Source organism: Gasterosteus aculeatus, chromosome Y (genome assembly GCF_964276395.1).
Source record: "Gasterosteus aculeatus chromosome Y, fGasAcu3.hap1.1, whole genome shotgun sequence".
NCBI lineage: Eukaryota > Metazoa > Chordata > Actinopteri > Perciformes > Gasterosteidae > Gasterosteus > Gasterosteus aculeatus.
Window position 1 is genome coordinate 12,569,027 of NC_135709.1, and position 13,106 is coordinate 12,582,132.

A 13,106-nucleotide genomic window follows, 5' to 3' on the forward strand; every position below is an offset into this window, starting at 1 on the left:
CGACCCTACCCCCACAACAAGTGTCAATCAACCGACACCACCGCTGCAGTGACCACGGACAGGTTCACAACAGGCAGTTGACCGACTGTTGACTGTCTACAACGCGGATGCCTCACAAGAAAGAAGGTTGGCAGACTCCAAATCCCAACGTGTACCTGCGGACCAACACAAGAAGAACACATTTCGACATTTTTATTTTCTTATGTTTCTGTGTTCATTACTGGTGTTCTAAATTTATGTTTCAAATTTGCTTGCTAAACAACCCGAGACATGGTCTCACAAAACCCTTTTTTTTTTGCAATATTATGTGTGATTAAAGAATAATCAAAAGAGTGGAATATAATGGTAAAATATATTATAACATTGTTCTGTGCTAAGGCCGTGTCTCAAGTGTCCTGTATTTGACCCTGATGTGCAAAGAGCAGCATGATACAAAATGTTAGTTTGCAGCTGTGCCCTGAGAAGGGAGGGCGGTCGACTCGATCTCATAGAAGCTTCAAAACAAAGGACTTCTGTTCATGGCCTTGGTTCATATCTTATTCGGTATGAAAGTTCCGGATCGACGTTTTACTTTATGTCAATTAATAATGATTTGCACCGGCCACTGAGGAGGATCTTGTGTGTGTGTGTGTGCTACCCTCAGCTTAACATTCCATGATGTGTTTCATCATAGAAACAAAAATAAAAAAACAACTACAATGTGTACATTTATTCAATACTATTACAGGGCACATCGCATTATCCTAATTACTGTGCTATGTAAGAATCCATTACGTCCAATCCAAGCCACAGATGCACTACACAGGTGGTTTCCTTGAATTTACAAAAGTGCTCTGACAGAAGAAAGCAAACAGGGCGACAGAAGAAGAGAGATCGCCTGCTTAGCTGGGGCAATGCCCTGCAGAGGTCACAGAGGTCAGGGCCGATTCAGACTCCTCCAGGACATTTTTCAAACCGGTGTGTACTGCTCTTACTGCCCTTGCCAGCTCCTCTCACTTGGGATTTGTGTTCTGCGCTGTGTGAAAAGAGGGAGAAGAAGGTGATTGGATGACACAAAGAGGAGAGGTGGGAGAGAGTGATGCACAGAGATGTTATCGGGCTGTGTTTCACATTCTCGCCGCCTCTTTTTTTTCCTCCCACCTCTCTCCATCTGCTGGCTGGGGGCCCTTCTCCCAGGAGGTGTCCATGAGGCGTCATTGGTGCGAGAGTTTCACCGATACAACTCAATGCTTGAGATAACCTCTGGAAGTGGTAGCTCCCTTTGGGCTGATCTCATGTTGAGTTTTTTTAAACCAAAGAATCACCTTTCAATCAGCAGCGCTGGTTTATCAGGCTCCTCGGATGGTAAATGTATGGGGGAAATGCCATCGCTGTAAAAGTGGCACCAGGTTTCATTAAGTTAAAGGCTAGCAAATATTACAGTTCTTTAACTTTTAAGAATCGTCTCTGTGACGACTCGTTGAATAGTAGTGAAACTAGAGGCAGAATAACTCTCTACCTGCACCCTGTGGTTGATGTGCGGTATGTCGAGCTACAGTTTTGTTGTTGAATTCAATTTGCAACTAGCATTTTCCCACATTTCTAGCCGATAGTATTTTTTTAAAGTAGATTCAACTTCATGGTCATTTTTCTCCATTAAATCCACCCAATACTCATTGGTATATTCATGTATTATTAATATAATGCCTAGCTTTTTTTATATCTGGAAAATAATTTATTTTTCAAAATGTAATGAATATTCCAAAGGAATCAGGTCTGTAAACATTATTTAGTTTTTAAGACAATCAATCATGACACGTGTTCAGGGAAAAGTCTTTCACAATAAACAGGCATCTTAAGTGAAGAGTTTAGAATCCTGCTGTTGGTTTTTAAAGCCCTGAAAGGTTTAGGCCCTAAACCTTAGGGTCAAAAGAGTCAGAACCGAAGCAGCTTCAGGTATTTTGCTGCACACACATGGAACAAAGTCCTTCAAAGCTGCAGGTCTGCTTCTACTCTGAGCATCTTAAATTAGGACCGAAGACCTTTTTATTTACCTTTAATTAAACCCTCACCAAAGGTACAGTGTTGCGTTAATCTACAGGCTGAATCAATATGGCTGTTTTTCAGCCATACAAGATTGTTTGGTCCCATGTGACACGAGTCAAAGAACAACAGAGATGAAAACAATGATCTGTGCTGTATTGTAGAAAATAAATGTTGCTATTGATGTGTTTGTGTATAATTACACATTATTTCAATATGTTTTTTACGAGTGCGATTAAGAAGTTAATTAGTAAGAGTTACGGCATTACTGCCCGGGAAGTATCTCTTTGGCTCTTTTAAGTTTGAAGACAGAAAATGAAATTGGATTTCTCCCCAGGTGGTCAGGTGTACACATGGGGCCAGGACTACAGGGGCCAGCTGGGTCTGGGGAGGAGTGAGACCTGCATCAACTTGCCCCAACGCCTGAGGGGTCTGTCAGCGCTCCCCCTGGTCCTGGTGGCAGCAGGAGGGGAACAGAGCTTTGCCCTCTCCGTCTCCGGGGCCGAAACGACCGCGGGCAGCTGGCTGGGAGACACAGCAGGTACTGCAGCGACAAGTTCCCTTTCCATCTGCTTCCCTTGAATGGGAATTCACTGTACTTTACGCTCCTTTGAAGATGGGTTTTACAAGCAATATTGATCTGATCTACACACAGCATGCAAACTGGAATGTTAAATGTCTTTTCTGTAGACAGACACACGGCAACTCCTGTTCATTGTCTGAACAAGAAGTCAACCATTCACATTTCCTGCGGAAAGGACCACACTGCCATTCTGACAAAGGTTAGATTTCCCCCACGTCACCGATTGGTTTATGGACTATCGATCTAAAGCCTCAAAACATTTTGAACGTATTCATGTTGTTGTTTTTTTCCCTTGCCATCTTGGTCTTTGGTCGCCGAAATCTTGCCTTTTTTGTGACCAAAAGTGAGTCGAGACGGGGAAGTACAACCCAACGCAGAAAAAACCCTGTTTATTTTTCATGAACTGAAAACACACTCTGAAAGGGTTAAAGTTCTAATCATGGACAACTACCAGACCGCAGAACCCAGTGGTAGAGACCGCACTAAAGCATACTCTGCTTCTTGGTCTATTGGACCATTATTTACTAATTGAGCATCATGCTGTACTGACTCCTACAACTAGAGGTGTCTTCTCCGCCTGACTGTAACCACTAACCCTCACACATGTTATTGCTGGAAAAGGAGCGCTTTATTTCTGTGCAACAAAAATAAGAACAATGATAATCGACGCTATTGACATTGTCACTCAATTGACAGTAACAAATTGTCTATTTGGGGGCCCAACATATTGTATTATTCACAAGGAATTATTATTCACAAACAGACCCCTATCTCCACATCAATGTGTGTATATTCCGACATCAACTTGCAGCATATCAATATCCATGCTTTTTCACTGAAAAACAGCAGCCTGTTTCAGCTCAAAACGATGCTAACGCACACAGCGAAGTGAAACAACACAGAGTACGATAATGGATCCATGGTTGTTGTACAAAATATTTATTAATGCAGCCTGAATTTAGAGCAAACGTACTGACATCTCAGATATCTTTAGACATGTAAGTAATAAGTAACAAGAAACAATACGTGGGAACTTGATTGATTTTCTCTGGATGCTTCCTCAGAATGCTGCCATGTTCACCTTCGGCTCCGGGCAATATGGACAACTTGGGCACAACTCATTCACCAATGAACTACGACCACGGCTGGTTGCAAAGCTCTGGGGGGCAAAGGTCGCCAAGATTGCTTGTGGACGGTAAGGTAAAACACATTTTATCATGCTATTGTCCTGAGAATAAGATTACAAAAGCTGCTTCCAGCTGCTTAAATGTAGCCAATCAAATCTTTCCATCTGTGATGACATTAAAATGTTGTATATATAATAGATGACACGTTCTCAGGCATCACACATCAGCTTTGACGGAGTCAAAGAGGGTTTACTCCTTCGGCTGTGGTGACCAGGGCCAGCTGGGCCACGGGAAGGAGAGTCATCCGTCCGTGCCACTGCCCGTTCAGCTGCTACAAGGTGTCTACTTTTAGAAAATAACTGAATAAAACCACGTGAATCCGAGGAATGGTGTCAGGGAGGGGACAACACATTCTGCTTTCTATTCCAGATGCAACTGATGCTCAAATTGGAAACATCTTTGCAGGGGAAACTGTTCCTTTGCAACGTGCGCGCCTACTGAGGTACCGACACAAACGCGCACAGACCGCAATGGTCGGTGTCATGGTGATGTGCGACATCAACTCAACCCTGTTTATTTCACAGGGCGTCCACGAGGAGGCAAACGCCGACGGCGGCGGCATTAAAAAACAGCATTGTCTCAATGACATGATTGACAAATGGACCCTCGAATACGATTCAAAGACATGGAAAAAGATCAAACAGTAAGCAAATTGCTTTGGCAATATATTTTCTATGTGTCGGCTCGATGTTCTATTACTGCCATGACTTAAATCAATCATTGGGAACAGAGACTTTCAACACAGACATGAAAATGTCTTCACAGGGAAATCCAGAGGACATTCTCCTCCGCTTCCTGTGTCAATACAATCTTCCTTGAGCAGAGGTAAACACGGTATCGCTGCGCATGAACACTTCTTCACACGTGACACGTGTCAATGGCAGTGATGACTGTTCTTCCAATATAATAATATGGTCCGTGGCCAAACACAACTGTGCCTGAGTAGCTTTTTTCTCTGTGTTTTAGCAAAGACAAATATTTCCAGACTTCACTAAAGTATTCAGGCTTGAATATGTCAGTTGCACGACTCGCTTTTGAGAAATTGGTGAAAGAGGACAATGTTTTTGCTGAGGTATGCAATCAAAATATACGTAATGTGCGCAAAGGGTTTCAAAGTTATCTACTTTGAGTATCCTCTATGTGTTAGCGGCTGCTAACAAGAAGTCTAAGGCATTCTAAAATCAAATCATGTTATTTGCCCTTAGGTTGAGGCTTCTCTCCTCCACTTGCTTCCTTCCCTTGATAAGAAGCCATTGGGAGTGGAGGGGTTGAGGATCTACCTGCTTCTCAACGAACTCCTGCATGTGATCCAAAGGCGCAAACAGGATCGATTGAGCACAACTCTCGCCAAGGCGCTCGCTGTTTCCCTCCTAAGTCTCCAGGTCATAGGTACAACAACAGTCTCATATCAGCCAAGTATTGTTCATGATGACACATTGTACATTAACGTTATTACCCTTGAGTTTGCATGACATTTTCTTTTTTTATTGGAAGAGGTGGAGTCAGTCATTTGTGTGCTGGATTCAGACCACTTGAGCACGAGGGACAATCCATTTATGTCATCCTGCTAAAATTTGTCTCACTGATAACAGCCTTACATTCTCGCTACTGGTCGACGCTTAGGACACTCCTCTTGTTGCAAAAACAAGTCTATGGAAGTGTGTGACAGAATGGCCCAATCTCCTTTATAGTCGATGAGGCTGTTGTTCCGTCAAAAAGTTGACTTGGTAAGTCAGCATTTGAGATGCACACTTTACCCTGGGAGATTTCCCACAATGCATTGCAATTTGAAGTCAAACTCTGGGTTGCCAGTGGAATCCAGAGACGTAAAAAAAGGTAAACGAACAAGAGGGCATCATGTATGTTCAGCCTGTCATCATTTTTTTAATTTTCTCAGAAACATTAAGGATTGAACATAAAGTACATGGAACCACTTGCTCAGCATTTGGTTGTACTTCACTCAACCCTTTTGTGTCACTTCTGGCCTGAAAGTTGACCATAACTTTACATCTGTCATAAAAGGCTGTCATGCGTTTGTTTTACTGATGAGAGGGGAGAAAACAAAACCTGTTAATTCCACCTAAATACATTTCATTTCATTTAAAATGATTCATGACGATTTTTAAATAAAACTGCATAAAACAAAGTGGCGATTTATCAAATTTACATCCCTTTGAAATGGCTTGTTTGCCTATTTAAGATGATGCAAGGTGATCTAGACATGGCGGTAAGAATGATAAATGTTTCTTTAGCATGTCTTTAAGCTATTTCCTTGTCATCTGCTTACTGACCTTGATGTCCGCGTAATCTTTATTTTGTCTTGCAGGGGACTAGTGGTCCTCACTGCGGACCTCTACCATGGTTGAACATGTTAATGTGTGGAAGCAGGCCCTCTCAGTGATCCTCAAGGACTGTTTCTCACTACTTTGGAACCAGAAACTTGGCGCTGGTCTTCCAGAACATGTACAACGTTAGTATAATTTATCTGTTGTGTTTTCTATTAACGTCACAGCATCATCTTAAACACTATTGCTAAAAATACAGTTTTACATTTGTTGAAAAGGTCAACAGCAGGACAGCAGAACCTCGACGGATGCCAGAAACGGATTTCTGTTTGTTGATTGACAAACAGTTTCTCTCGGAGGATGTGTGCGTTTGGATTTGTACACAACTCAAGGTAAAAGGAACACATGGTGAATATTTTGTGAGATAAAAGCCATAATACATTTAAAACACATTGGATATCTGTAATCTTTTTTTCTAGCCTCTTCAGGACGTGCCCGTGCAGCCATTTATCCTGTGTAGCTTTCTATTTCTGATGGATCTTGAGTCAAAGAAATTTGTTTTTGAGTGCTGAGGTCACCAAGGTAACTGAAGCTTTGAACTCATGAGAACTAGTCTTTTTTTTATAGAAGACATGTGTGAGAAACACTGAAGTTAGCTGACAGTCAGCCAACACAAAAAAAGAATAATAATTTCATCTTGAACTCTTATTCCAGAAGTATACACAGGACTCTCCTTACGATACGTTTTGGATGTTTGCTGAGGAGTCCTTTAACCTAACCCTGAGTCGAGCATCCATCTTAGACGACACCTTTCAACAACTTGCTGCTGTGAAAGTTCCACTTCATGAATTGCATTGTTGTATAGGTACTCTTGTATATGCTACTGTGCCAGGAGGGAAAATGGAGTTTGTGTAATCTTGCTTTACAGATTTTTTTGTAGTGAACGACACAGATGTAAATAATCTTAATCTCTACAAAAAGGACTTTTTTCACGAAGTGTTTCACGAGATGATGTCAACTTGCATGTTTATGTTCAATGACTCCAAAACACTGGCCTGGTTCCCCTCCAAAGTAAGACTCTACATCTTCTTACAGATCAGATCTTGAATTATTATCATCCTATTTTGTTTCTATTTTTCTGATTTAAGTTGCGTCTTCCATCAAAACCAGGCAACAGAGGCGGACGAGAGATACTTCTACTTTGGGGTTCTGTGTGGATTGGCTTTGTACAACCAGCACATCATACACTTCCCACTGGCACTGTTCAAGAAGCTGCTCGGTGTAAAGCAATCACTCTGTGACTTGATCGAATTCAGCCCATGCGTTGGAGAGTAAGAGGAAATATATACATTTTACTTATAGTCAAAACAGCCGATTTGGTATTTCATGTGTTTTTCCCTTTTATTTTGCTCATAGGAGTCTGCTTAACATCCTGGAAGACTACGAAGATGACGACATCCAAAAGCTCTACATGGATTTTGTAGTATGTGGAGTATTTTACAGATAGTCAATAACAGTAATTCTCTTTGCAAAAGTCTAATAGTCTGATCATTTCCCAAAGCGTTTGATTTCACTGTGTGTTTCTCTTACAACTGATCAACAGATTAACTGGTATGACAAAGAAGTTGACCTTGATACAAAAAATCCTGGAAAGCCACTGACAGGGCAAAATAAGTAAGGACCATGCATTTTTGTGACTTTTTTGTGGGCTTTTTGTTATTTGACTATAATTGAAGGAAAACACTAATGAGCATTAATACATGAGTGAGAGGAAGTTCGAACCAACTGAGACAAGGTAACAAAAGAAATAAACTCTTAAAGAACTAAGAATGAGACACAGAATCAATCTCTGAGTTACACTGCACGTACGTTTTACGGAAAAGGAAATTAAGCTACAAAAGTTTCACGGGAAAATACCTGTCAGCGAGATTTCCATCGCTCACTCACCTGCTACGACCTTTTTGTTGACATGAAACTTCAATCTCCTAAATCAGGAAGGAGTTCGTGGAGGCCTATGTGAACCATGCCTTCAACACATCGGTGGAGGGTGTGTTTCAGGAGTTCAAGCAAGGCTTCTTCAAGGTATGTGATCAGGTTTGGTGAAGCTGTTCCAACCAAAAGAGATGCAGGAAGTGCTGGTGGGCAAAGACTTCCATGACTGGGCAAAGCTGAAACAGGTACGGTCCAAAACAAGACCTCTTTGCAGTCTAGTTTTCACACAACTGGTTTATTGCATCCTCATCCCTGTATCATGCTTGATCCGAATACTAAAAAGTATCAGAAGTAGTAGTAACAAGTATTTTTCTCTTCAATTAGAACACTGGTTATGGGGGGGTGTACCGTACCACACCACCTCACCCCACCATACAGATGTTTTGGGAGGTTTTTGATGAACTGACTGAGGATCAGAGGAGAGCTTTTCTTTGTAAGTATTAAACCTTACTTTGACATATAAAGACAATTATAAGGTATTATTTTGAATAGATTTGCTATTTAACTTCCGAATGAAGAGAAACCAACTTATCAGAATCAGACAAATCATCACAATCTTATGGTCGATTTTTTGTTTTTATTAACCACAACTCTTTTAATCTCGATGGTTCATGAATGTTTTTACATTTGTTGTTCTCTCAGCCCACTCTCAGACGTTGGTATAGGAATGATCCAACCGTTTGTTAGTCATTTAGAGTGCAGGAACGTAGTTTTTGCTTTTTACGCTGTTACCATAGTTCTGTTGCCTAAGCTAACCAAAAAATGTTTTATGGTGAGAAAAACATACAATGGGTAACAATTGCACGCCGTGTATATGCCATCCCACGAGATCGGGCTGGTTCTGTACACTCGCACACTTGTCAGAAAAGGCCCTTGCGCAGTGGGTGTTTGACCAGCAGCTTTGGTTGCCTGCAGTCAATAACACAACTGTTCCCCTTTGCGAAAGCAGCAATATGTCTAACTCAAGACTCAACTTTTGGGGAAGGGCAACGCAAAGCTTAACACTTACCATGTCACAAAAATAAGGCAAGACACTGACAAGTGACCATTTCCCCCTCCACTAGGGTTCGTGACTGGCTCTGAAAGGGTTCCCATTCTTGGCCTGGACAAGATCAAGATGACGGTCAACGTTAAAGAAGTTGAGGACCTCTGCTATGACGAGTACTACCCTCAGACACATACATGTTTCTCAACCCTGGAGCTGCCCTTGTACTCCACCAAGGAGATCATGCACACCAGGCTTACAGAGGCCTTGAGCAAGAATAGAAAAATCTACTCTGACTGTATCTGAACTAAACAGAGGACATCGCATTGTTAGAGAGCTTTTTGTAAATGGCTGAATGAGGAGCAGCCTTTCTAGCTACTGCTTATGTAACATGTACAAACAAACAAACATGTACATGAATATAGATAGTATAAATGTATAAACTGTATCTGTATATTAAGGTATTTTTGTAGCATCCCCTAAAGTAATAAAGAGTGTCATAGTTTGTTATATTGGGCCCAAGTAGCATAAAATGTATTCCTTGCTAAATAAATGTCAGCGGCAAAGCAGCCTGCTTTCTACTGCAAAGAAGTTAATTTAAGCAAATGTTTGTTACATGCAATGTTTTATCATTTTGGAGCAATAAAAATTGAAACCCGTCTGCATCATCTGGAACAGTGCACTTATTGTGTGGACACAAATTGATACCGAAGATTGAAAAGCAGCACACATTTTCACAGCTACCCTGAGACTAGAGGAGCTGTCCCTCGTCTGTAGATAGTCAGCTTGGTTGATTTATGTTGAAGGGAAATAACGCTACTCATATATGAGATAAACATTATTGTCAGGAAGATTCGTTGAAGGCAGGACTCAAATGCAGAGGTTTTTTTGAAACACAAATACTTTAATAGTCAAAAGGTTTTCAAAAGGAAAAAGGCCAAAAACAAGGACAGGAACCTGGAACTTGAACATGGCTTCCATACAATTTACAATGACGCCACAAGTGACAACAGACACACAGGCCTTAAATACACCAGGGAGGTGCAGGTGATTGGAAACAGCTGGAAACAATCATGACATGAAAATCACATGGGAAGACAGGACAAGGCAGGTGACCCAGGGAGAACAGAGGCAAGAAATTACAAAATAAAACCAGACATGAACCCAAACCGTGACACATTATGTTATGATATAAATAAAGTAAGAATTACCATCTATCTTTATGGCGGAGACACATTTTCCATATTCTATGATAAATAGATTTCAAATCATGGCACCCACTTATTTGATATTTTATGTTGAAGAGCCCATTTTTTTTCAAGGATTTAACTTTAACTTTATCCTGTTTTACAACTTATTTTTGTTTACTGTTTGTCCACCCGTCCCGTTATTGTGTAGTATTGAAATTTGGTGCGATAGTCCACCTGACCACAAGAATAAACTGATCAGGTGACCTTTGACCTCACAAAACACAAAGGCCATTACTCATGTCAAATTCCTTATATGTCTAACATATTTTGGCAATAAATGTTCCTGATTCCTGATTTAATAATTCATATTCTGATGAAGTGATGACATTTTCATCATTCTTGACTGTACACAGTGATTTGACTTGTTGGTAGAGGAAAGCAGCGAAGGGAAGCATTTTAGTTTACTCTGTTTTTTTCCAGAACCTCTTCTACTTTTTTTTAATTTGTATATACATTTCAATGAATGAAACTACTAATATACACTTGAGTGGGAAATGTAACCAAGTCAATGTTCATTTGAACTGATCATTGGGAGTAATCTTTATGTATTTATGTTGGCCATTTCAGACCATGAATCACAAATAGCTAAATTATCAAAACAATTGAAATACTATGAGTTGTTTTTTCAGTGTCAGTTTCAGTTTTAAAGAGAATCGCCTTTTCCTGGACGGGGTGTTTGGTTCTTTCCAGCAGTCTTTTGCAGTTGTTGATATTGTAGGATATTAAAAACAAATATACGACCCGGTTCATAAAATTAATCAAAATGCATATAGTGTACACCAGAATACAGCCATGATTCTGAAACTGTGTAATCAATAAAGTAATGACAATATTGTAAAACCACTGTAATTCTGCAACTGTAATAGAATAATATCGATGCAGTTATGATTGTATTTGATGTAATGTAATCAACTGGAATGCATGCATGTAATACTTGAACAACAACTGATATTGACTAAGGGCCATTCGAAATCCGAGTTACATTGAACTCACCAGAAGACCACTCCCAGAGGTGTGGACACTGACTTTCACACCTTTAAGCATTGTTATAAATACCTGTAGGAACCATTGTTCTCGAGTTCGCTGGTCGAGACGACAAACGGGCACTAGGGATGGTCAAAGGACTGACCTGGGGCCTGTTGGTTGCTGAGACCAGCGGCTCCTCAGCTGAGATGTTCTTTTTACCACAACACCTTTTGATTGATTTTGATGACCTCTGTCCGTCCGGCGTTTATTCATTTTTGAATACAACAATTTGGTGACCCTGACGTGATGGAGAGCAATGGACGGATGATCTGAACAAAGCCCAGCAATCGATTTTCTTCACTCACACGGCGTCATCGAAAAGGTAACCAGCAACCAGTTGTTTTAAAACTGAAATGCTGTATAGTTTATCATAGAACATTAAGGTGTGAGTGGACAAGATACAATGTTTTGAGGTAAACTGAATTTTACAGAAAAAAATAATAATTTTTCTCTTAGTTTGGATGGCCGTTGTGATAAAAAGCACATTGTATATAGTGTTTGTTTGGACGTCTTTTGTATGAGTTACCGACAAAGCTCGGTTGTGTAGCGTTAACGTTAAGCAAATGGGCAACGTTATTTCACTGTATCTGTCATAGAAGGAATGAATGGATACCTAGTATAGGCCTCAACCGGATGAGGGTAAACGTATATCTAACGTATATCTAACTTATAGATTAGTTACATAATGCATAGTGCCTGAAGCTCTAACAGAACCAAGTCCCAGAGGCGTATTGAGATTGTGATCGTATTGTCAATACTGGGAGAGGGGACGAGGTTTGCCGGCTAGTGGCGACTGCCGTGTTGTCTCGATAAGCTCTCTCACGTTCTGTTAGAAAGCACAATAAATTAAAGTATGGACTAGATGACGCCTATATGGCAAGAAAAAAGATTAAAATTTGGAATCGGTGAGGACAGAGCTACGAGCCATAGTGCCAAGAACTAACTAAATTTGCGGAATAATTGTATGCAGGAACAAGGCCAGAGTCATGGCGACATGGTCAGCATTTAATTAGATTGGAAAAACGACCCAGATTGCAAAATTAATGGTAAATTTACAATACATAACGGTCAGTGAATAACGTTGCGAACTTGTATATAATTGTATGTTGCATGTTTCGAAAAGCATGAAGCTGGATTAAGAATTTGATTGGGGCCTGGTCTTGGGGAAAACGGAGCACACATGTTTTTGGAACATTACAAGATGGCGGACGGAGATAAATAGAGAAAACGGTTAAAAGATGCCTGAAAAAGAAATTCTCAGCACGGTCTACAGAGGGGATAACAATGACTTGTTATCCACCATTACTGGGGGGTGGAGAACATGTGCTTTGGAGATTTCCAAAATGGCAGCCGGCGACAGTTAAAAGAAGAAAGTTACAACACATGTAACAGTTTTTGAATTTCCCACTTCCACTCTGTATTTCCATTCAACAGTGCCTCCCCTGCCTCCATCTTCAATTGATTCTAACATTTTTTCTCTTAAACTTAGTGATAGGCTGCAAGTTGTTGAGTGTGGATATGAGATGTACAGTGCACAGTACATCTCATACAGCATCTTAATGACAGAAGCAAAGTTTAGATCATAGGATAACATTAGTAATAGCAGTACAGAATGGAAAACTTCGTTACAGACCATCATCCTGTAATGATTTTATCAACAAACCATACAAACATGTAACTACACATGATATATTGATATTATTTTCATTAGGAATAAATGAATGTTCTAGGTCATTAACAAACCATGAGTTGAGTTTTGAGTTCACAGGTAGAGAA

The 13,106-nt window shown here is 40.4% G+C and overlaps 1 long non-coding RNA gene and 1 pseudogene across 1 annotated transcript; both read left to right on the plus strand.

Moving 5' to 3' along the window:
• Nucleotides 1-3,944: 3,944 nt before the first annotated feature.
• Nucleotides 3,945-4,651, plus strand: LOC120812869 (uncharacterized). Its single transcript, XR_013455285.1, has 4 exons — nucleotides 3,945-4,070; nucleotides 4,162-4,234; nucleotides 4,317-4,435; nucleotides 4,558-4,651. It is a non-coding gene; the product is annotated as an uncharacterized LOC120812869 (long non-coding RNA).
• Nucleotides 4,652-7,689: 3,038 nt separating this feature from the next.
• Nucleotides 7,690-9,360, plus strand: LOC144383011 (putative E3 ubiquitin-protein ligase HERC4; annotated as a pseudogene).
• The last annotated feature ends 3,746 nt before the right edge of the window (nucleotides 9,361-13,106 follow it).